General features: G+C 57.2%; 1 protein-coding gene across 4 annotated transcripts in view; it reads right to left on the bottom strand.

Moving 5' to 3' along the window:
• Positions 1–23807, bottom strand: part of GTF2IRD1 (GTF2I repeat domain containing 1) — a 104973-nt gene extending 81166 nt beyond the window's left edge. For all 4 annotated transcript variants that reach the window (XM_077777848.1, XM_077777845.1, XM_077777846.1 and 1 more), the window contains exon 1: positions 23754–23807. The gene's annotated coding sequence lies outside the window, so the exon portion shown is untranslated. The remainder of the gene's footprint in view (positions 1–23753) is intronic.
• Positions 23808–23845: the final 38 nt, after the last annotated feature.

Genomic DNA, 23845 nt, shown 5'->3' with positions numbered 1-23845 from the left:
TGGCGGGGCAGCTGGAAGGGGTCTTACACCAGCCACAGCGCACCGGAAGGCAGTCCAGACTCGGCCCAGGCACTGAGTCCCAACCCCAGCTTGGACCCTTCTCCCTGCTAAGAGAGCTCTCATTCTGTCCTGGCATCTAAAGGCAGGTGCTTGGGGCCACGAATGAAAGCGATTCTAGAGCGCTTAGATCAATCCCCTACCTGGGATGGGATTAAAGAGAAGTGCGCAACCTAGTCCTGGCCACTGAGACTCGAGGGGCTTCTAGGAAAGTTCTCTTTGCTCTTAGCACACGACTGAAGCCAGGGATGTCTTTTTCCTTCTGCGTGTGACACCCTCAGCTATGACAGCCATGTGGGGACCAGGAGAGGAGCCGGCCCAGGAGGTGAAGCCATCACGCAGAGGACAGAGGCACAGACCCATCATGACGCAGAATCTACCACCTTTGGGCTTCAGGTTAGACACTAAATGTCCATGTTCCTTAAGCCACCCCCTCCTTTTTTTTAAAGATTTTATTTTGGGAGGCACCCAGGTGGCTCAGTGGGTTAAGCGTCTAACTGGCTCAGGTCCTTATCTCAAGGTTCATGAGTTCGAGCCCTGCAATGGGCTCTCTGCTGTCAGCACAGAACCTGGTTTGGATCCTGCCCCCCACTCTCTCTGCCCCTCCTGCACTCTCTCTCAGAAATAAACATTTTTTTTTCAAAAAGATTTTATTTTTAAGCAATCTCTACACCCAACATGGGGCTTGAACCCCTGGCCCCAGGATTGAGAGTCGCACGCTCCACCGACTGAGCTGGCCAGGTGCTCCACTGAAGCCACCTTTGACGGAGGCTACTTTTTCTTGTGGCTGGATATACGTGTATACACAGGTATAACTCATCACGTTGGACGTTACACTTTCTTGAAGGTTAAAACCAAAGCGTCCTAGTGAGCCAGCATTTACTGCTTATAAAGCCACCGATTTGCTCGAGTTCTGGTCTATTTGATAACAGACCGAGATGCCCTTTCCAATTGATGAGTAGACAGCATGTGTCCTGTTTGGTACCCACAGCAAGAAACTAGGGGTCTGTAGCAGGACCTCCACGGGACCGTCTTCTCCCTTGACCATGAAGCAGGTGCCAGCTGCCTCATTAGGTCAAAGTGACCGAAGCCATCGCTTCGCATAAAGAGCCAGAAAGCGGAGGTGCCGGCTCCTTTGATGTCGCTGAGCAGGGAGGAGCCCAGGATTGGCTCACCCACCTCCACTCTTGGTACAGGAGAAAACACACCCCTCCCTTCTCTGGTCCGTTTATCCAGTTACTTGCAAGTGAATGCATTCCTAACGGAAACAGATTCCACAGTATGTGTTTCCAAATTATACTCACTTTCGGCTGTTTTAAGCCATAACTCTTAATTCACTGCTCTTTTACTTCCATCTTCCTATAGTTTATGTTTCCTTAGGAGTCTTTTAAGTCACTTCTGAAACAAGGTAGGATGTAAATAAGTGAAAATAAATTGATCCAATAAACTTTTAAAAGCCCTAGTGTTGGGGGGCGCCTGGGTGGCTTAGTCGGTTAAGCGTCCGACTTTTGCTTAGGTCATGATCTCGCAGTTCGTGGGTTCGAGCCCCGCGTAAAGCTCTGTGCTGACTGCCAGCTCGGAGCCTGGAGCCTGTTTCAGTCTGTGACTCCCTCTCTCTCTGACCCTCCCCTGCTCATGCTGTCTCTCTCTCTCTCTCCTAGAAATTAAAAAAAAAAAAAAAAAAAAAGCCTTAGTGTTGGGCACCATTCAGAGAAAGACCCGCCTTCCAGGGGGCTAGTCTAATGAGCAAGTTATTAATCTCTCCGAATCTTGCTTTCCTCATCTGTAAAATGGGGCAAGTCAGACCTAGCTTACTGTACTGTTGACGGGGGGTAGGGAGGAGCTAAGTAATGTTAATTGAAATAGACTCTATTCTTAAGAGACCTGAATCTCGGGCGTCTGGGTGGCTCAGTCAGTTAAGCATCTGATTTTGGCTCAGGTCATGATCTCATGGTTCATGAGTTCGAGCCTGGCGCTGGGGTCTGTGCTGACAGCTCGGAGTCTGAAGCCGGCTTTGGATTGTGTCCCTCTTTCTCTCAGCCCCTTCCCTACTCTCTTTCTCTCTCTCGAAAATAAGTAAACATTAAAAAAAAATTTAATAAAAACTTTAAGAGACCTACGTCTCCACGATTCTCCTGATAAATGTCACCATCCCTCAATCCTTGTCCTCGAGAACTTTGCCTAAGCATCAAATAGAGAAGTCCTGCCTGCTACAGCCTCTCCAGCTGCTTCCTTCCAGAGGGGCCTCTGGAGACAGAGAAGACGCTGGCCTGTCCTTCCCCCTGCTGTGATCCCACTCACGAAGGCACCCTCCTGACCCTCAGACAGTCAGGGTTATTAGGAGGAAGCAGGGCTCCGTCCCACCCCTGGCATGCATCCCAGGGCAGAAGAAGTCCCAGCTGGGTGCTGGATAAATGGACTCTGGCACCAGACAAGGACCAGAAGAGATGACTTACCAGGCCCACTGCAAGGTGGAGATCTTACATTAGCGCAATGTCGGCAATCCCAAATAGTCTCAAAGAGGTATTTATGCCCATGTTCACAGCAGCAGAACTGACAGTAGCCAAAAGGTGGGAGCAACTCGAGTGTCCATCAGTAGATGAATGGAGAAAGAAAACATGATCTATACATACAACAGGATGTTACTCAGCCTAAAAAGGAAGGAAATTAATTCTGGGGCGCCCGGGTGGCTCAGTCAGTTGAGCGTCTGACTATTGATTTCAGCTCAGCTCATGATCTCACAGTTTGTGGGATCAAGCCCTGTGCCGGGCTCTGTGCTAACAGCATGGAGCCTGCTTGGGATTCTCTCTGTCTTTTCTCTCTCTCTGCCCCTCCCGTGCTCACCTGCTCTCTCTCTCTCAAAATAAATAAATAAACTTAAAAAAAAAAAAAAGACCTTTTAAAGACAGTCTATGCATGTTTCTTGAAGGAGAGACTTCTACAAGTCACCTGGCAGGGGGGTCACGTGGGCAGAGGTCAAGGACAGCTCACGTCTGCTTCGGGTAGGTAGGAAGTGAGGCAATATGGAAACAGGACAGGAAGGCCAAGCTTCAACCACCTTCGACAAGCAACTCGTAGTGCTTTTAAGTATACGATGTCAGAGCTGGGGGGGGGTGCCCTCACCCAACCGCCTCCATGTGCCTCTGGGGAAACCGAGGCCCAGAGGGGATGGTCTGCGCCCCGGATCTCTGCACACCCAGCGCACATCCACACCACGATGACACCGTGCTCTCCCGTGTGGCTAACGGCTGTGCTGGCTACAGACTCTCTCCTATTCACTGGTGCAGGTGCTTCAGCGGAGAAACAAAGTGGATTTCTCCGAAAATGGGCAACAATTCCAACAGCAGGCATGCCCACACATGCGTGTGTCTGGTGCGTTCTCCCAGGCGCCTGGTCTGTTGAAAAAGACATCAGACGTACCAACAAACCATGACTAGGCACAGCCCCACGGCCAAGTCTCTCGAATATGATGAAAGCATCCAGGAGCAAAAGGTCACACTGTGGGGTTCCATTTATTTGCTGCTCAAAAACATCCGAACTCAGTGAACTCAGCATAAGAAGTCAGGATGGTGGACATTCTGGGAGGCGGAGGGAGGGGGGAGTTGCTGGAAGGAGGCATGAAAGGCTCCTGGGAGCTGCGAATGTTCTGTTCTTGATCTGGGCTGTCACCTGGGTGAACTGGTTTCTAGAAACTTACCGAGCTACTGACTTACAACAAACAACTTTTGTTCTCAGTAACAAGGTTTAAAACCACATCGGGTATCAGGACCCCCTGTCAGGCAGCGGGCAGCAGGAAGGCCATCCCGATGGACCTCGAGAGGCTGCTGGACCGAGTCTCCACCCTGTGACCAGCGCTTTCATTTCTATCAATTTACCCTGAGGAAATGATCCGAAACACAGAGATGGATGTGCAAAGGCTTTTTGCCAAAGCAGGTCACACATCCGGAAACACACGCAGCATGCACACACACACACACATACACACACACACACACACAAAAGGGAAACGGCCGACAATCCGAGTGCCCCGTGGGGGCCTGGAGCCAGCAGTGGACAGATGAGTGGCCTCAGGTGCCTACGGAAAAGCCTGGGATGAAGCAGACTGTCCGCCTCCCGGGGCCAGATCTATCAGCGACTTACCTCCCCTCTACTATTTTTTTTCTTAAATAGTTTATTGTCAAGTTGGTTTCCATACAACACCCAGTGCTCATTCCAACAAGTGCCCTCCTCCATGCCCATCACCCCCCTTCCCCTCTCCCTACCCCTACTATTCTTTTTTTTTTTTTTTTGTACATTCTCTGAGCTAAGGACGCATCACTTGGGCGACGTGGAAGGAAAGAACAGAAAATTTCCTCCTTCCAGCCGCCCCGCCTCCAGAACAGGAAAGAAGGCCCCAGGCTGCGGGCAAAGGGCAGCCGCAGGGAAACATAGGCCTCAGGCTGCTTTCCTGGAAATTGAGGGGGGCCTCCTGCCTTCTCTGCAGAGGGGGAGCCGGGGGAAGGGGCAGATCTGTGGCCTGGCCCCGGGAAGCCCATCTCCTCTGAATCGAAGGGCTCCAGAAGGTATAGCTTTATGCCTCCCAGGTGGAGAGGGGCTCCCCAACGGGGGTTGACTCCTCCCAGACGGGGATCCCCAGGACCAGGCTGGGGCCATGCCTGTGCTCTGGGCACTACGACAACGGAGGGACCCCTCAAAGGAAGGTTTTGCCCTTCCTCTGCTGCCCCACCGAAGGGAGGGTGCTGCTGGAGGTACGGGGTGGCCTCGCCGCCCTGTGCCTGCCTCGCCAGGACGGGAGGCTGGGCTGGGGGGGTGCGGGTAAGCCAGCTCTCCTCTCTGGGATCAGGTTTCCGCCCCGTTATTTAAAGCCTGGCTCCGGGCTGGGCTGGCTCCCGGTGGGCGGGCAGGAGCAGTAGCCGCCTGCGTGACTAGGATGGGAAATCGCAGTCCTGCCTTGGGCCTGCGTGCCTATGGCAACTGGCCTGGTGGCCTTGGAGACTAATCTCCAGGCTGCCAGCCCCCAGGGGCCTCTCCAGGAGGGGCCCCTTGCTCCCTGCGGAGGCCCCTGGTGGGGAAGGGGCCCAACCCCTCTCCCAGCAGTGGATGGGGCATCTGACCTTGCAGAGGAGCCCCCCGCCAGGCTCAAAACAAACCAATACCCCTGGCCAAAGCCCCTGTCACCTCCCCCCGTCACGGTCACACAGGTGGGATGTGGCCACCCCGCACATCCATCACTGTCACACTTCATTCTGCACGGCCCGGGACCCAGGGCAGGTGCTTCCGCCTGTGAGAGTGTCCCTGGCTGGGGATAGAGGGATACAGACAATAAAATGGGCTATTAAGGGGCGCCTGGGTGGCTTAGTCGGTTAAGCGTCCGACTTTCGCTTAGGTCATGATCTCGCGGTTCGTGGGTTCGAGCCCCGCGTCGGGCTCTGTGCTGACTGCCGGCTCAGAGCCTGGAGCCTATTTCGGAGTCTCTGATTCCCTCTCTCTCTGACCCTCCCCTGCTCATGCTGTCTCTCTCTCTCTCCTAGAAATAAATAAAAACATTAAAAAAAATTAAAAAAAAATAAATAAAATGGGCTATTAAGAAAAAAACAACAACATTAAAACATGGTGATACAGGGGCTCCTGGGTGGCTCAGTCTTTTAGGTGTCCGACTCTTGGTTTCGGCTCAGGTCATGATCTTGCATTTTGTGGGTTCGAGCCCCATGTTGGGCTCTGTGCTGAAAGTGCAGAGCCTGCTTGGGATGCTCTTTCTCACCCTCTCTCTTTGCCCCTCCCCTACTCTCTCTCTCAAAATAAATATTTAAAATAAAAAATAAAACACGGTGATACATCTTGCTTTGAGTGGTGGTTACCCAGATGTATACATAGGTAAAAACTCATGCAAGACGCTGAACATTTATGCACTTCACTGTAAATTATACTTTAGTTAAAGACAAAAATAAGCAGGGCGCCTGCGTGGCTCAGTCGCTTAAGCGTCCATCTTTGGCTCAGGTCATGATCTCCCTGTTCTAAAGTTCGAGTTTTATGCTGACAGCTCAGAGCCTGGAGCCTGCTTCAGATTCTGTGTCTCCCTCTCTCTCTTGCCCTTCCCCTGCTCACGCTCTGTCTCTGTCTCTCAAAAATAAACAAACTTAATTAAAACAAAAAGGAAAAGGTAAAAACAAGTGACATGCAAGCAGGGCAGGCTAGCCGGGTGGGAAAGTCAGGGAGGCTCCCTGGAAGAGGTGACATGAGTGGAATTTCACGCCACGGGGCAGCAGGAACTTGCAGGGCAGGGGCGGAGGCAGGGGGAGCCATGCCCAAGCACCGCTCATCTGCAAGGGGGCGATCATCCTGCCCCCCACCCCACCCACTGCCCTGGAAATAAATGCTGCGCAAATACGGCAAGACCTGTCTGAAGGAGTGCCAAATCACTGGCTGCGGGGGAAACCCAACCACCAGCCCGGCCGGCCGGCCGCCCACATGTCTCGTGTCTCAGTTGGGAGCAGGGTGGGGGTGGGGAGGGGCTGGCCTTGCCTGGCTGGATCCTTCCTCCAGCTCAGGGCAGAAAGCAGTGGGCCAAGAAACAGGCTCAGCCATGGGGGCCGGGTCAAGGGCCTCGGAAGGTCATCGTTGGGAGGGCAGGAGCCACTGAGGAGTCTGGAGCAGGGGCGCGATGTGGTTAGTTGCGGGGAGCCGGGCAGTATTTGGCAGATTTGATCCAGAGCCGGGAAGCCAGGAGTTCCCAAGCTTCTGCAATGTCCAAGCCAGAGATGGCCAGGCCTCAGGTGGAGGGTAGCAGCAGGATGGAGGACAGGGTGCCTGTGACCCAGGAAAGGGCAGGGATCTGCGACAGTGTGGACAGGGGAGTCCTGAGGCGGCAGCACTGGGAGCGACGTCCAGGTTTCTGATTCTGATGATGGCGTGCGTGATGGCACCCCCGGCTCAGCATGGAACATAAAAAGGAGGGACCAAGAGGCAGAGCCTCCAGTCAGGAGAGCCACCTGTAGCCAATCAGGGGGCTGGGGGCTAGGTGGGGGGCTCTGGGCTAAAGGCAAAATCTGAGAAATTTGGGGGACAACATGGTGGGGAAGTCAGAGGGAAACTGAGGACGAGGGAAAGGTGAAGAATCAGGGGAGGGAGAAGGGTTGGAAATTACAGGTCCGGAGACCTGTCAAGGGGCCTACAGGAGCCCAAGGGCTGGGACCGCAGCCCGGGGGGGAGGGGGGGGGGCAGGGGAACGGGTGCAGAGGGCTCGGAAGGGTGAGAAAAGCGGAACCAACGGGGTTGGACGGACACACTCCCAGGTCCTTCCAGATGGATCTCGGTGGCGGAGCCAGGAGCCTCTCCTCCCCGGCCCCCTATTGGTCTAGGAAGATGAAGGGTCCCCGGCCCACAGCTGCTTCATTCCACTGGATGGGGCCGTGCGTGCAGGACCGCGGAGCGGAGCCTCCGCGGGCCCAGGGAGGTGTGTTCGCGGCAGGAATTTTGTTTTGTTCACGGCTGTGCCCCAGAACCAGGCACAGCTGCTCGGCGGACAAACTAGCACGGAAACCACAACAGAAGCTTAGCCAAAGGACCGTCCTCCCCTGCCACGGCCCTCCCGGGCACTTCTAGCCCCTCCACACGGGGTCCCCCGGCTCCCCTGTCCGCACCTGGCTGACCCCTCAGCCTGAGGAGCCGGAAAAATGGAAGGATCTGGGGGGTCAACCCAAGCCGGGCTTGAGTCCCCACCCAGCCCCCACCGGCCTGTGACGTCAGTGGCGGCGGACGCGCCAGGCCTCAGTTTCCTCGGGAGTAAACCGGAGCCAGCAATTCTGCCGCTCTCAGCATTTTGAGGAGGGCGCAGCTGACGTGGGAAAGGGGACTGGCACCTGGCCCGGAGATCATAGGCGCTCGTTAAAGACACGGCGGTGATAACGCTGACATCACTGCGTCCCATCAACTCCGGCTTAGCTCTGCAGGTCTCCTGACAGGCAGCGCAGGGTCATTCACGTCCGTTCCCCGAACACGAGGGGGGCCCTGGGTGGGAAACGCAGGCCCGGCGCTCGGCCTGGCGTCAGGGGACCCCGGCACCCTGTCCCCTGGTTCTGGGTGACCCCTGGCAGGTCAGCGCACGAGGGGGGGTGGCGGGGGCGTAAGCATGTGTTAAGCATCCGCAGCGCGTCAAGTCAAGGCTGGGTGTCAGGAGCCGGTGGGAAGGAGCCAGCGCTGGGGCGGCGCCAGCCCCTGGGGCGATCATGTCTCCCGGGAGCCCCCCTGCCAGACGTAAACAGGCCTTCTCAGAAGGATGAGCAACGTGGATGAGGAGCATCAGGCCCTTTCTTGTCGGGAAAAGGCTGGGCGGAAAAAAGCTAATCATGGTGGGTGATCTAATCCCGGGGCGCTGGCTCACAGGCTCCCACCCCAGCCACCCCTCCTGAGCTGCCGGCTCCCTCCCACCTCCCCGCTGCTGGCTATACCACGTGACCCAGTCCGCTGGGGACGTCGGGGGAGGTCCCAGGTAAGGCCACGCCCAGCTGCCGGCTGCAGATGGGGAGACCTGGCTTCTAACTCCAGGCATCACCCCAGAGAGGGCCTCAACTGCTCCTATGGAAATTGAGAGCTCAGGCGCAAAATTCTCCGAGGACTTTCTTCCCCTCCGCCCCGCGTGGAAAGGCCGTTGGGCCCCTGCCCCTGGCGTCTGGCCTCCACACTTCCCCCCATCCACACCAGGGCAGTCATCACAGCCACCTGCTCCCGACCCCGCCCCTCTTGTGTCCGCTCTTTTAAATCCCAACGTCACTTCCTGCAGGCCCCTTTCCTCCTGCACCTGCCATTCCAGAGGCTCCCCAGTCCCGGCCCCGGGCCCACGCACCCCCATGGGCGTCACACCCATCTGTTGGATGCGTGGGGCACAAATTCAGCGCAGGGGACTCTCACTGCACCTGTGCCCCCCAGACCCGGAACTAGGGGTAAATCAGGCCCAATCCCTGCGCCTGGAGCTCCCAGGTGGGGAAACAGAGGCTGAAAGTTATAAATGGTGACCACACACAAAAGAGGAGGTTCAGATGTCCGTTCACCAGGTACCTGTCAAACACACTAGCGCCTCTCCAGGCCTGCTTGCTGTCTGTGCTGCACAACACAGCTAATGTGACAGCGCCCTGCCCCATTCATGCCTCCTACTCAGGCCCCCACAGTCTGTCCTGGGGGCATCATACTGAAGTCCCAGCCGCTCAGATACGACCTGGCCCCTGGGGGATGACACAGTTTATTTTGTGGCTGGAGGGTCACAGGCACGAATGAACACGCAGGTGCACCAACACCCCCCACCCTGTTACAGATTTCACGCTCCATCACATCTGCTACCCCAGTGACCCAGGAGAGCGGCAGGACGGGACAGGGACCATCATCTATCGCACGGTGGACAACGGACACACCATGTGTAGGTGACCTTCCTATGACTACACAGGAACCGTGGGGGGGGAGGGGCAGGACTCCGCCTCCACGCTCTGCTCCCCAGCCCTCCCCTGACAAAGCACACACGGCTGATGTATAAACATTCACTAAGCCCTGCTCACCGCTCCCTCACTTGGGCGAGGAGAGCCTGGCCACCCCAATCCACAGGGACAACCCAGGCCCACCCGAAGCTCTGGCCAGGTGGCGTGACTCTACAGAGTGACCCCTGCCTGCCTCCCCTTCTCTCCCAACCCTGGGGGGGTGGGAACCTGGAGGAGCCCCGCCCAGGCCCACACCACCCCCTCCAGAGAGCCCAATGACCAGTGACAAGAGCCTGAGTCTCAGGAGTGTGTACAGGGCCTGTCCTCATGAGATGTGGGTCTAGCCAAAGCTCTGCCAACTCAGTGGCTGTGTGATGCTGGGCAACTTGCTTCCCCTCTCTGGGCCTCAATCTCTGCCTCCAAAAAGACAGACATCCACAGCATCTCGCCCCTTCCTCTCTCATGGAGCAGTGGTGGGGGGTGAAAGCAAGACCCAATAGAGCCTTTTGATTCAAACCCTACCTTGGCCCTGGGCCTAACTGAACTTCACGGTCACATTACAGCCATCATTACCAACAGCAGCCACATGACTGCCCAGGGGTGTGCCATTAGCATCCTTTCAATGCCCCACAGCAACCCTACAGCACAATGGAACCCTTCCCATTGGACAGATAAAGGTGTGGATGCTCAGAAAGGCTGAGTAACTTGCCCAAGGTTACACAGCCAGAAGAGTCAGGGGCCAGCTTCAAAGCAAAGTCTATTAGAAGAAGCAAGCAGGCACCCAGTCCCCCCAAGCAGTCCCCAGCATGGCTCACTGTTCAGGGACTGGCCAATATAGATATTTGCAGAAGGGCTCTCCTTTTTCTGCCTCCCCCAGAGGGTGAGAGGCTTTAGAACAGGGGCCAGGCTTCCTGTCTGGGGTCGCAGTGAGGCCCAAAGAGGGCTTCTTGGAGGCAGTGTGGCTCCTGAAAACCAGAAGGGACCCCAAGATACAGAGACATCACTTTTGGAGCCAAAAGCAGGGCAGAGGGTCCAGGATGGGGGGGAGGGGAGTTATAGAGATAGCACAGCAGAATTCCAGGAACTGGCTGCCCTCCACACAGACCCCAGGCTCTGGGTTGCCCGGTCTGCCCCCAGCCCCCACCACCCATCCACATCAGTAGACACAGAGCAAAAAAACAAAAACAAAACAAAACAAAAAACAATGGGAGAAGGCAGTCCACTTCCACAGCTGTGTCCCCACAGGGATGCAGGTCGGCAGGGAAGGGGGCTCTCAGGCCCTACTGCTGGCATCCTCATGCCCGCATCCAGGGCACCCACTGGCCTTCCAAGGCCTGCAGCCTGAGAACACTCCTCAGGGGGGCTGACGTAGCTCTGAACTGGCTCCCTTATGGCGGGGTGGGTGGCAAGAACCTGGACGTGAGCCAGCTCCAGCTCTGGGGCTGCCCCACCCCACACCCACCCCAGGGGACCGCAGACCGCTTGCGCCTCAGAGGGTGGACACGGCCCACACTCCAGTGGCTCAGTGTCAATGCCAGGATGAACCCAGGAACGGCATCACTGAGACTGAGTCCAGCTGTCCATCCAAAGAGGGCTGCCACCCAAGATATCCCACCGGGTTCCCGTCAGGGTCTCCTGAGGTCTCTCCTTAAGGAGGTTCTTCCCGGCTGTCGGCCCCACGCTACAGACCACGTTGGCTGGGGTTCACCTGTACACATAACAGGCCTTCAGGGTTACCCGATGTCATGGGTTTCCAGGACAGAAGCCAGTGCCCCGGGGGCCACCAGCCATTCCTACACTTGACTGCAGTCAGCCACGTTCCACCTCCAGCCCGCAAGCAGAAGGTGCAGCCACCCTGTGCCACTGTGGACCTCCTTCTCTCCTCGTTCAAGGTGTTTTAGAGGCCCTGGCCACTCCCATTTACTTACACTCCCTCCTCCCCCCTCCCCCCCACCTTCCACCACAGCCAGACAAGGGAGGCTCTGCGGCACCTGCAGGGGAGCCAGGAGTCCCGGCTCAAGAGTCATGAATGAGGTTCAAGATCTTCATTCTTACCCACCCTGGAATCAGCCAAGTGCCTTCCCCGCCCAGGCCTCAGTTTCCCCACCTGAAAAGGAAAGGAGGTCAACATATTCTGAGGTCCCTTCCAGCTCTGACAGTTCGTGGACCGAAAGCACATGGCACACCCCACCCAGGAAGCTCAGGAACAGCAGAGGCAGACGGGTGCCTGAGGAAGGTGGCAGGAGGGGGTGCCAGAGAAGCCCTTGGCCCCAGCCCTAAGCATAAGTCACATGAGCCATCCTGAAGGACCCATAAGGAGGACTGCCACCAACGAAAACAAATGGAATGGTTAGCCCTACGTGGGGTTGATCCGGAAAGGCCAGTTCTGGGTTCAGGTTGGCTTTTGGAAACTGAAGGATAACACACACGGTGAAATTCACACTATTTGGCATACTGTCCTAGGAGTTTTTACAAACGCATACTCCTGTATCCTCTACCACAATCAAGGCACAGGGCAGTCCTTTCCGCACCCCAAATTCCTCCCTGTCCCCAGTCAACCCACCCCCCACGCAACTCCAGATCTCCTCCGTCCCTATAGTTCTGCCGCTTCCAAAATGCCACAGAAAGGCAACAGGACACGGCTTCCTGAGTCGGCCACCTCTCACACAGGCTACCGCTTCTGCGATTCACCTGTGCTGTCTGGATCAAGAGCTTGTTGGTTTTCAACACTGGCCGGGCTTCCTCAGTATGAAGGTACCCGGGTTTGCTTATCCATGCACTGGCTGGACACCGAGATGGTTTCCAGTCTGGGGCAATTATGAATAAGGCCACTCCAGATATTTCTCTTCTTTGGGGTTCTTATATAAACCTAAGTTTTCAGTTCCCTTGGGGAAATACCGAGGAACAGAATCGCCAGGTCATATGGCCGGCCTGTGTGCCACTGTATAAAGAGCTGCCCCAAATCCACAGAGACACCATTAGTGGTTGCTAGGGAGCTGGGGTGGGAGGGCAGGGATGGGGAGAGACTGCTAATAGGTATGGGGTTTCTTTTGGGGGTGGTGATAAAAATTCTTCTGGAATTAAATAGTGGTACCAGTTGCACAACCTTGTGACTGCTCTGAACACCACCAGGTAGAATACTCTGAAACAGTGAATTTTATGTTGCGATTATATGTCATTAAAAAATGATAAATAGGGGCGCCTGGGAGGCTTAGTCGGTTAAGCGTCCGACTTTCGCTTAGGTCATGATCTCGCGGTTCGTGGGTTCAAGTCCCGCGTCGGGCTCTGTGCTGACTGCCAGCTCAGAGCCTGGAGCCTGTTTCAGAGTCTGTGACTCCCTCTCTCTCTGACCCTCCCCTGCTCATGCTGTCTCTCTCTCTCTCTCTCCTAGAAATAAATAAAACATTTAAAAAAATGACAAATAAATAACTGCCAAACTGTTTTCCAAACATGGCCACACGGTTGTATACTCCCACCAGCCATGTGTGTCTGAGCTCTAGCCCCGGCCAGGTGTTTTAAAGGCAAGATGTCCCACGTTTTTTTCTGGGTTGCAGGGAATAAAGGAGCAAAGGGCCTGAGGCATGGACCTAGTGAGCCCTGGGCTACAGGCCTCCTGGGTCGAGTAGAAAGGAGGTCTCTGGATAGACAGTCGCGAAGGTCTGGCAGTTGACTGACACTGCCCTCTACAAAGTGGGGTCCTGTAAGGCCCCGATGGGCAATGGGAACTCTGGTCTGTAGAAGAGCCAGGCACCCACAATCTAAGTCCCCACCCTACCTATTGGGGGCTCCCCATCCCTATTCGTGCTCCTGGAGAAATGAAGACGTCCACACTGGTCTGGGCCACGCGGGGCACAGCCTGCCCACTGGCATTCCCAAAGCCCTTCCTCCCCACGAGACACGCCTCTTTCTTCCCAGTTCCCTTACACTTAGGAGGCACCAAAGGACCAAAGTCCCATCTGTGCAAAACTAAAGAAGCCCCTGAGAAGAGTGTGCATGAAGGCAAAGCTTTTAGAGTAGAAGCATTCTGCCCTAACTCCTCCTCTCCATCTGGACCATGGGTGTGAGGGCTGGAGGGGATGTAGCCATTCTGTGACCATGAGGCATAAGCGTGAAGACAACATCCAAAAAGCTAAATCAAAATCACATGAGGGGCGCCTGGGCGGCTGGGTCAGTTAAGTGTCCCACTTCGGCTCAGGTCATGATGCTGCTGATCATGGAGCTCGCAGTTGTCAGCGTGAAGCCCGCTTCAGATCCTTGGTCTCTCTTTCTCTCTCTGCCTCTCTCCTCCCAAATAAACAAAAACATTAAAAAAAAAAAATCACATGAGAGAGCATGTCACCCTTACTAGGACGGCTATAATCAAAAAGACAATACCAAGTGTTGGCAAGGATACAGAAACACTGGAGCCCTCGTATGCTGCTGGTGGGAATGCCAAATGGTACAGCCACTTTGGAAAGCCATGGGGCAGTTCCTCAAGACATTAAACACAGAACTGCCACCATGACCCGGCAACTCCATTCCTAGGTGTTTAGCTAACAGAAGGGAACAGCACAGTGCACACAAAAACCTGTGCACGAATGTTCACAACAGCCAGAGGGCGGGAATGGCCCAAGCGTCCATCCACCAATGAACAGATAAGCGAAAGGTAGCCCGTCCACCCAGTGGAATATTATTCGGCCGTTAAGAGGAGTGGCACTGTGACACTTGTGTCCCAGCTTGGGAACCTCAAAAACACTATGCTGAGCTTGAGAAGCCAGACGCAAAGGCCACAGGCTCCAGGGTTCCACTGACATGAAACGCCCAGAACAGGCAAATCTGCGGGGACAGAAAGTGAATCGGGGGGTGGGGGCGGGGGAAGGCTGACGGCTTAATGGGTCGGGATGTCTTTTTGGGGTGATGAGATGCTCAGAAATGAGACTGCGCAACTCTGTGAACGTATGAAAGCACACTTCAGCGTATGCTTTAAAGAAAATACTCGTTTTTAACATTTCTTTATTTTTGAGAGACACAGAGAAACAGAGAGCGAGCACGGGAGGGGCAGAGAGACGGACACATGGAATCCTAAGCAGGCTCCAGGCTCTGAGCTGTCAGCACAGAGCCCGATGCGGGGCTCAAACCCATGAACCGTGAGATCATGACCTGAGCTGAAGTCGCACTGAGCCACCCAGGTGCCCCCCGATGACTTAATTTTTTTTTTTTTTTTTTTTAGGAGGAATAAATGCCCTTGTCAAAGCCATTCAAGTCAGGTCTTCCTACTACCCGGAGCCAAACTCACTCCTAACCGACGGACTCGCCCCCCTCGGCCAGCAGCCGGGCCTCCAGGGACTCTGTACACTGGGCAGCCCTTGGGCCAGGCTGGTAGTCAGCATTCAGCTAAATGCCAAGGTATCCAACACAGTCACCACTGGTGGCCCCGGAAATGCCACACATGTGTGTGTGCGTGCAAACACACACATGTGCACGCGCACAAGCGTGTGTGTGCACGTGTGTGTGTGTCTAAATAGCCCAGAGGATTAACTGTTCTGGCGCTCCACACTTGTGCTCTCTCCATACACACACCAGCTGCCCTTCACAGAGGGGAAACCCCCAGAACCAACCTGCACCCGGCCTGGGGAGACACGGTGCCCCGCCGCCACCCCCCTCACCCACCACCCTCCAGATGCCCCTGAGAGCCACAGCCAGGCCAGAAACAGGGGAGGATGGGGCGAGCCGGCGAGAATCAGTATCTGAGGGTACAGAAGGCCCTTGGCTTTCCCTGGCCCCACCCCTAGTGCCCGACATCTAGCTCACTTCTAACTCACTTAACAAGTTTGCACTGGATACCCTGTGCCAGGCAGGNCCGAGGCGCCAAGGCCTGGTGCCGTCAAAAGGTGACAGACCAGTCCCAGGGCAGTGGAACCCAGTCCATGATGAGGGCCATGCTGGGGAAGTTGGGGGCTGTCGGAACACAGAGGAGGAGCATCCAATACGGGCTTGGAAGGGGACACGTGAAAGGTTCCCACAGCACAGTGACATCCAAGCTGAGTCCCACGCGTAAGCACTGGCTCAGTAAACGGACAGGGAGCATTAAGTACGTTCCAGGGAGAAGCAATACCACACAGGGAAGCAAGACAGAAGCACGGTATGTTCTAGAAACCGAGGGAAGCTCACTGTGCCGGTATGGAAACAGGTGGGGCCTGGCCATGCCTGGTCGCGGAGGGAGGCGATCAGATGAAGGTCCTTCCCGGGACCCAACACTTCACCGCTTCTGCAGTAAAATGCTCGCTTGGCCGCATGTCAAGCTTGACGCCTGGTGTCATTCCTGTCTCTGGACCCTTACACTGTCACCCTCTCCTCGAAATGTCCCTCCCCGCCAGACTATTTCTGGGTCTACACCCCACCCATCCTCCAGGGCCCAGTGAGAAGTCACCTCCTGCGGGCTGGCCTCAGGCATATATCCCTATGGGAAAAGAGGGCTCTCCCAAAACCACCCACAGGGCCAGCGCCTCTGGGTGGTCCCAGCCCCAGGGGACAGACCAGCCCTACCCATGGGGTTGTCCCGGCTTGCAGAAACAGAAACTGAAGCGTGGCACAGCCCATGCTCCAAGAGCAGAGGAGGTAAGAGCAAAGCAGGAAACGATGGCATCCGGCCCCTCTCTGGGCACCACTGGGGCTCCCAGCACCCCACCCGAACGCACATGCTGATCCTCCCAAGGATACTGCAATGTAGGGATAAGCATCCTCGTTTGTTCACATGAAGCTCAGAGAGGTAAAGGCACCGGCCTGACGGCACACAGCAGGTCAGTGGTTAGAACTGGGACTTAAACCACCGTCTGTCTGGCTTCAAAGGCCCTGCTGGCTCCACGGCCCCCTGCTGGGAAGGAGGGAAGCCCCGTGGCAGGTAAAGGAGCCCCAACAAGGGGCACGGGCACGGGCCTCTGACCCAGGGCAAGGAAGAGCATCTCTCCCTTGGGCGATGGAACGGGACCGGAGGGAGGATGTGGCAGCCTTCCCCGCCCAGGAGGCTGCACCCCCGGCTGGAAGGCAGGGTATGCGCGGGGAAGAGGGGCAACCACCCCCCTCCCAAAGGCCCCACCTCTCCCAACCTGGGCCTCTCGGCTGAAAGCCAGCACACCTGAAAAACCAGCTCCTGGATAAACATGAGAGAGACACCAGACTGGCCCAGTCCTAAGAGCCCCCTGGAGCCCGCCAGGACCACCTCGGAGCTGGCAGTCCTAAGGACCCCCCTGGAGCACCAGGGCGCCACCCAGGAGCACCCCAGGGCCCTTCTGTATGGGCCTGGGCTGCCACAGTCCTTCCTGATTTCCCACCAGCCCAAGGGTCTGACTGAGGGGTGCAGGCTTTGAGATTGGCCCCGGGGGAGTCAGGGAGGCGGGAGAGGAGGGAGACAGAGGGGGGAGGGGGCCAGGGGCAGCTGGGCTCATCAGTTAAAGCAAATGACTTGCTTACAAAAAAACCGCAGTTGAAACCCCTCACATCTATCAAGACACCCAGGCAGGCCACGTCAGCCCCCAAGGAGCTCCCTTTCCTGAGGAGCCCGCACGCCCCGGGAGGCCGACAGCTCCTGTCGGGGGGGGGGCCTCACTCAGACACCGCTGTTCACGACGCCCGCCCACAACCCCACCGGGTATCACTGCCTCCTCTCTCAGATGGTCAAACTGAGGCCCAGGCGACCCGGCAGCCCTTCCAAAGCACACGCAGCGGGGGCAGGTGACAGAGCTGGAATCGGCCTGACCAGAAGCTTCTGTGACCAATCCAGCTCCAGGATTGCCCGCACAAACGTTCAGGACACATGATTTTATTTAGAACCCTAACAGCTACCATGGGCACACGTGGCCCTACTCTGGCTCAAAAGGGGACCCCAGGGAATNTGGGGGTCTGCGGAGCCCCCGCCCCCCCTGGCTGGTGAAACTACAGCAAAGTCCCTCCCTGGCCCTCTTGTTTACAGACAACCAAATCGAAGCACAGAGATGAGAAGTCGCTTGCCTGAGGTCATACAGCTCCCTTCTATGAGACCCTAAACCGAGCTCCTGATCCTCCCCCTGCCTCCCCCCAACAAGCCCTGCCCTTGTTTCAGGAAAACAGAGAAGTTCTACCCCAGGCTCCAGAGCTACAGGAGTGCAGACCTCGGACGCACTGCCAGGGACACCCCAGACTCCTGGGGAGCAGGGCGCACAGAGGTGGGTGAGACGCCACGGGGCACACAAAGCTCCCTGCCCTCCAGACCCTCACCCGCGCCCCAGCTGTCCTGACCCCGGAGCATGGCTGTCCCAGGAGCCCACCTGCACAGCAGAGGGCGGCCGCAGGCAGGTGTAATTTCATCGGGGGCTTGCCGGCTGTGTGAGTCACCAGAAACGAGAGGATGAAATTCTAGGCTGTGTGGACAGAGGTGTGCACCTTTCTTGGCACAGGACCAGTGCTCAACGGGGGCGGGGATGGGGTGCGGGCAGCACCCTTGTGGAAACAAGCAAAGGTACCCGCCTTCTCTGGGTGGTCCCAGGCAGGGCTCTGCAAACCCGGAGGGCTGGACCGCCACCAGCACAGGGTGGGCGGGGCCGTGTGGCACATCCATAGGGTGGCTTGGCCCTCGGCAACCAAAAGGAAGCAGATTCCGGTACACCCGGCTCTGAGAGGCCAGACTCGGGCTGCGGGCTGCGTACTGTGTGATCGCATTTACATGCCTTCTGGAAAATGCAAAACAGAGACAGAAAACACACAGCAGCATTAAGGAAGGAAGGAAGGAAGGGAGGGAGGGAGGAAGGAAGGGAGGGAGGGAGGGAGGAAGGGAGGGAGGGAGGAAGGAAGGAAGGAAGGAAAAAGGAAAAGAAAGGAGAGGAAAAGAAAGGAAAGGGAAGGGAAGGGAAGGGAAGGGAAGGAAAGGAAAGGAAAGGAAAGGAAAGGAAAGGAAAGGAAAGGAAAGGAAAGGAAAGGAAAGGAAAGGAAAGGAAAGGAAAGGAAAGGAAAGGAAAGACAAGACACAGTGGTTGCTAGGAGCTGAGGGAAGGTAAGGGGCTGGCTGCAAATGAGCCTGAGGGAACTTTAAGGGGCGACGGAATGTTCCAATCTTGACAGGGGCCCGGCTGCATGAAAGTGTACGACGGCCAAACCCCTGAGAAAGCACATATAAGGCTTGAGCATTTTGGTGGACGTCCCCCCATCCTTCACTAAAATACACAACCACCCGTGAGGTGGGCCCTTCCTACATGCAGGCCTGGGGCTGGACCTGACCCAGGACCTGAGACCACAGACCTGGGGCATGTGTAAGTTTCTCACTGGCCGGCAGAGTGACAGACAGATAGATGGAGAGATATATAGGCTCCCCTATAAGGTGCTTCTGCCAGAAGCCAGAAGAGGTACCTTGAGACCGCCCCCCTCCCTCCGAGGTCCTGATCAGCGAACGGCCTCGCCCCGTCTGCGCCTCCAGGACAGAAGCAGCCTGAGGCCCTCCATCCCCAACAATACAGCCTTGCTGGGCACCCGCAGGCTACCCAAGCCCAGAGGCTCTCGAGCCAGGACTACTCACCTCTGGCTTCCCACATGGGACCTGCACTGGGGTGACCCACATATCCACGCTCTGGAAGCTTCCCCTGCCCAACCACAGTACCCGAGGCTAGGGCAGGAGAGGGTGTATCCTCTCCGTGTTCCATACGAGCACACAACCCAGGCTTGGGAGGAAGGGACATGGTACACAGGACCCTGCCCCTTATTTCTTGGCTATAGTCACTGCACATTCCAGGGACCTCAGCACAGAGGCTGGGGCTGCCTCGGATGGCTGGGTGGCAATGCTGCTGCAGTCACGGGGGCGTCCCTCAATGGACTGCCCCTCACCACCTGTGACCCAGCCCAGTAAAGACCCTCCCTTACCAGGGGCCCCAGAGACATGATCTCTTGAAGGAGGGGGGACCATCAGAGAAACAGCCTCCCAGCGCTCAGCCCCGGCTCTGTGAACCGTGACAGCAAATCCTAACTCAAGTGTCCGATACGCTGTCCCCAGCAATTCCCTTCCCCTCCACCCCCCAACCACAGTGGCACAGAAGTCTCTGAAAGTCAGGGCTTCCCAGACTGGGGATCCCCGAGTCCCCCACACCACCCAAGCTTAACAGGAGATCTGGACCCTGGGACCACAGACTAGAGAAAGCCTGACCCAGCTAACGAGTGAGCGCCGCCTGACTGACCCTCACCCAGCCCATCCCCTGGAGCTCTGGCTTGCGCCCTGACCCCACCTCCAGGCCCCAGCCACTCCCTGAGCCTCTCCCCAGTCCCCGACAGCCCCACTGCCCACAGGTCACAGCTGCCGGGCTGCCAGATAAAATACAAGACCCCCGGTTCAGCTCCAGCTGAACAAACAAGCGAGTCTTTAGCGTTACATCCTCAATCCCGCATTATCCGTGGCTTATCCGAAATCCAAATTTAACTGGGCGTCCCTACTTTTATTAGCCAGATCTGGCACCCAGAAGCAGGTGGTCCTGAAGGAGGGAGACAGGTGGGCACACGAATAGCTCTGGGATGGGCAGGCCCAGCTCCGGACCAAGAGGAAGAGCGCCGAGAGCAAGAGCTCAGCCTGAGACACGCCGACCACTCATCCCCAGCCCGGGCAGGGACCAAGTACAGCCTCACCCAGCCCATTCGGCAAACCTAACTCACCACAAAGTGAACGAGGGCTGGGCCCCTTGCGGCGCCCTCCGCCGGGGCTCTGAGCCCCTTGGCTGTCATGAGCAATAACCCATAGCACGCAGTCTGAAATGACAGAGTAGCTATTCCAGGGAGCATGAGGGTCCCAGCCAGACTTGCCTGCAAATGAGGGGTCTGGGAGCCAAGTGAGGGAGCTGGCTCCCCTTGGGACCCGCCTGGATACCCCAACACCTACACACTTGAGTCTCCATTGTCGCCTTGCCACCAAAGGCGGGAGGGAGGCAGGGGGGAGGGGGCACGCATCTCATTGCTTCTTCTCCAGTGGTCCCAAATAAAAGTCTTTCCAAGACTCCGCCTCTGCTTATGAATTAATTCCTGCTGGGAATTCCCTTGTAGCTGCCCCAAGGGTCCACGTCTCCTGGGCCCCACACCCTCCTGGAAGGTTCCGAGGCTCTGGCCCCGGGTCCTGCTCTGCTCCCTGGTGTTTGTGAATTCACCCTGAAAGTTGGGTTCCCAGTGCCCCTTAAGGCTGCCACAGGCCCATGGAGCTGGGCACGCATTCCGGCTGGTCCCAAGAACCTGGCTGTGAGGCATTAAAGAGACGCCCACAAACACCCAAGAGGACCGAGAAGCAGGACAGAGGACATTCAGGGAGCAGAGCCCCAGGCTTGAGTTCGAGGGGAAGACACAGGATGGGTTAGTGGGGAGAGGGGGGCCCCAGGATGACTGGGAGCCAGAAGCTCAGGGGAGGACTCGGGGACTCTCACTCTGGTAGGGGACATTCCCCAGAGATGGAGATTCAGGAATAAGAGGAGAGGCTGCTTAGCAATATGGGCCAAGTCTCTGAAGCCACACTTCATTCATTCATTCCCTCAAGTAGCCATTCAACAAGTTATCTGGATACCAGCCCTGGGCATCAGGGAATCGAAAGCAAGCCCCGGTCCCCACCCCACCCTTAGTGCAATGGGAAAGACAGACGTAGAGCCTCTGAGTGAGATCAACGTTGGGACGGTGGAAGGACAGGTTGTCACGGGGGACACAGAAGTAGCACCTTGGCCAGCCCTGGGATTCCAGCCCGAGGATGCGACGGCCAGCGTAGTCTTCACAGAGAAGAGACAGGTAAATCCTACCAGCCCTATCCCTGACTGCAGCCAGCTAGGGCCACCAAAGGAAGTCTCCTATCCCCTCAGAGGAAGGATGGAAAGAACCTTCCAGGAAAAAAGAACAGGGCATTCAGCAAAACTGAGGACTCAACGACCCAGCCGAGGAGGCAGTGGATGGCCGGATGCGTGCCGAAGCAGATGAACCAGACGGAACCCAGAATGGGGACGGACCAGGCGATGTGGTCCATGGCTCCATGGTCACACTTTGAGGATACGAATGCCCCCCTCTCCCCCCCGACGGCGTCGACCACCACATCAGCCTGAGATCCTCATCTGGGGTTTCTGACCACCCCCGGCTGCTGTCAAGCCGTGCGAGCCCTGGCTGCTGGGGACAGGCTGTGAGGACAGCGGCCTCCAAGATCCCTATCATTACGCCTGCCTTTCTGACTATTTCCAAGCATTGAACACTGACAACCGCCTCTGTCGGAAGGCGAGCCTGGCTCTGGGAGAAACTGCCTTCAAAGAACAGGCAAAAAGTATTTGTGATGAATGCATTGCACATAAATGACCCTTCCTCCAACATCTACTGAACAAGCCTGTTAAGTGGGTTAAGCGTGCCCCGATAATGCTGTCTTTAAGACCCAGTTTTGCCACCCTCGGCCCCAGGTCTCCAATATTTTATTTACTTCTTTTTTAAAGTTTATCCATTTATTTTGAGAGAGAGAAAGTGCACAAGCCGGGGAAGGGGCAGAGAGAGAGGGAGCGGAAGAGAATCCCAAGCAGCATCGTGCTGTCAGCTCAGAACCCCATGGGGGGCTCGAACTCATGAGCCACACGATCATGACCTGAGCCAATCTCAAGAGTCCCAATGCTTAAGGGACTGAGCCACCCAGGTGCCCACATCTTAAATATGCGGGCAACGTGTGGCCACAGAGTTCCAATCTTTACTTGTTTCCTCCGCTGGGGTCCTCTGGGACCCTCTGAGTCAGAGCCTCAACTTTCTAGGTCAGTCAGAGCAGGCTGCAGAATGGGGTGTGGTCTTAAGCTTCCCACATCCCAAAAGCAGGTCGGGGACTCTGACATCTTGTCACCTTGAAGCCAGGTCTGTCCCTTGGTCCAGTGGTCTCTGTTCAGAAGAGGTCAGAGTGTACCTCACACCCTCCTGGGCTCCCACAGCGGGTGGCTCGTGATGGGCATGTGACTACCCCCATCTCAGCCACCCCTGCGTCCAGACCTTCCCTGCCAGCAGCCACCAGCAGCCACCAGCCTCCCAGCCAGTGCTACCTCCTGCTCCGAATAACTAACTAATCAATACCGGTGCCCTTTCCCTTTGGGAATGACACTGCTGAAATAAATGGCTGCTTGGAAGGCACGTTCGAAGCCCCGAGGACCCGGGCAGTGCTGAGGAGCAAGCGGGCCCAGCCCAGGGGGCCACCAGAGGAGGGCAGAGAAGCTCCTGGCCGCCCCTTCCTTCCACTGTGAGCGGCAAGGGAAGGCCCCGGTCAGTGCCCACTCCTCTGTCCACGCCTGCCCCTCACCCCGGCTGCTAGGCCCTGGTCCCATGCCCCACATCACCAGGACCCTACTGGAGCCAAGGCCAGCGCTGCCGCCACATGCCTGGCACAGAGACCCCTGCCTGCTTAGCCGGCTCACTTTAGTGGTGATGGGGGGACACAGGGGCCTCCCCTGACCCAGGTCTGGTCCTCCTAGGTTAGGTACATGGCCAGATGTCCAGGAGGGCAGAACTCTCAGCTGCAAGGTCCCCCCCTGCCCTGGGCCCAGGCCAGGGCATCCTTCCTGTCCCTGGCCTCAGGCCGGGGCTGGAGCCCAGGAGAGGCGTCAAGCCCATCATTTCGAGGGACTCAGGATGGGGGGCGGGGTGGGCACCAAGCACCCCATGGCGCTCCACAGGCCTCCCTGTCCCCGTGTGGGGGAACTCAGAGACCACCCACACGCGGGGCACCCCCAACTTGCTCCTCTGAATGCTTTGTGGCCCCCACCGCCATTCTGGGAGACTCTTCCCCGCCCTCCTCCAGAGGCTTAGCTGCCACCACTCAGCCCCCTCCCCGGGGTACCCCAACAGGAACCACTGTGCGGGGCAGTCCTCGCGGTGTCGGACTCAGCCAGCGAGTGGGGAGCACCGGCCAGGAGACGGCCCAGCCCGAGGAAGGCAGAGGTGGGGAGGGCGGGGACCCGCGGCCTTCCCAGCCCCCTCTGCTCCCACACTGGCGCCCGCCGCTGCCGCGGGCAGCACGACTGACCTCATTCGCCAACTGCAGCAGGCTGCCCAGGGCGCCCCCCGCCTCCGGAAGGGCCCGGGGTGGGGGGTGCGGGTGACAGCTCCCGGCTCCCACCCCCTCCCGGCAGGTGGGGGCGGCCGGNCAAAAGCCGGACCCAGATTCTGGAACACCTTGAGGGGGAGGGGCGGGGGCCACAGGGGTGGGAGGAGAAGGGGAGAAGGGCCTCGGCGCCCGCCCCCCGCAAAAGTTTCTCCTACCTTGGAGGATCCCCAAGCGCTCCTGCCAGCGGCGCCCCGGCCCCGGCCCGCGGCCAGGACTCAGCCTCCTGCCGCTGCCTCCATTTAATCCT

Source organism: Crocuta crocuta, unplaced genomic scaffold, assembly GCF_008692635.1.
Source record: "Crocuta crocuta isolate KB4526 unplaced genomic scaffold, BGI_CrCroc_1.0 scaffold217, whole genome shotgun sequence".
NCBI lineage: Eukaryota > Metazoa > Chordata > Mammalia > Carnivora > Hyaenidae > Crocuta > Crocuta crocuta.
Note: the sequence above shows the minus strand (reverse complement) of the source record. Positions and strands in the feature narration are given on the sequence as shown.